Here is a 1,348-nt window from a genome sequence, read left to right as displayed (position 1 = left end):
TTCATGGAAGTGGAGCTCGCCGTGCTCATCGAGCAGAGCAGGAGGAGGCCGAGCCTCAGCTGGACTCTCGCGTCGCGAGTCGCAGCGACGTGTTCGCGCTGGAGCAGCGTGTGGGTTCTCTGAACCGGTATCTCCATGATACGACTGACTCTCTGAGTCGCCTTGCAGATGGTCTCGATGAGACGAAACACCGCGTGGACTGGTTTGAACAACCACAGTCGGTTCAGAACCGAGTCGCGGACCTTGAGCGTCAAGTCGCTCAGCTGCAAGGTCAGATCGACTTGCTGTTGCGTCTTGCGGCCCCGCCACCTGCTGTCGCTCAGCCCGCCGTGGTTCGGCCTCCCGCTGTTGCGCAGCCTGTCGTGGCCCAGCCACCGTTGGCGCCAACGCCTCCGCGCTCACCTGAGCAGGGTTCTGATACGGCTTGAGTAAGCCAACGTAGAAGACTGGATGCGTGCGCATCTTCTTCGGAAGGTTAAGAGTATACGCTAGGGCCCTTCTTGGCCACGACCTGGAGCGGCCCTATGAACCGTGGTCTCAATTTTGTCTTAAAGACTGCAGACACTGCATGAGTAGGTAGGTTTTTGGAATTTAATAAAACTAGGTCTCCGACCTCAAACCTTTCTTCATTGCGGCTGCCGTTGCGATCTGCATGTTTCTTTTTGCATGGTCTTGGCGTTCCGGCCATAGCGTCGCGGACTTGGAGGAATACGCTTAGTCCTCAAAGAAACAAAATCGATCGACTTGCTTGCGAACCGCTTCAGGGCTGACATCAGCTAGCCGCTCGGCTATCCCTCCCCCATCAAGCCCTGAGCCACTGCGTGGCGGCGTCAGTGGGACGCGAGGGCTAACCAAGCCGTTCACATAGAACGGAGTGTAGCCTGTCGAGGCGTGCACTGCATTATTTAATGCGAACTCAACGAGTGGGAGCATCTGGCTCCAGCGTTTTGGCGCCTCAGCGCATACGCTTCGGAGGATATCCCCCACAACGCGATTCACGCGTTCGGTTTGACCATCGGTCTGCGGATGGTCCGCTGTGGACATGTCCAAACGAGTGCCAGACACTCTGAAGAGGGACGTCCAGAACTTCGCGGTGAAGCGCGGGTCTCGATCCGAGACAATTGCCTCAGGCAAGCCATGTTGGCGAAAGACTCGGTCTAAAAACAGCAAAGCTGTACCTTCACCATCTATGGTGTCCGGCACCGCCGCTAGATGAGCCATCTTGCTCAATCGGATCTACAGAGACCATAATACACGTGTTTCCTGACTGGCCCTTGGGAAGGCCAGACATAAAGCCCATACTCATGAACTGCCAACATCCCCTTGGGGACTGTCAAAACTCGCCAAT

The sequence above is a fragment of the Phytophthora infestans genome, genomic scaffold (assembly GCF_000142945.1).
Source record: "Phytophthora infestans T30-4 supercont1.43 genomic scaffold, whole genome shotgun sequence".
Classification (NCBI taxonomy): domain Eukaryota; phylum Oomycota; class Peronosporomycetes; order Peronosporales; family Peronosporaceae; genus Phytophthora; species Phytophthora infestans.
Note: the sequence above shows the minus strand (reverse complement) of the source record.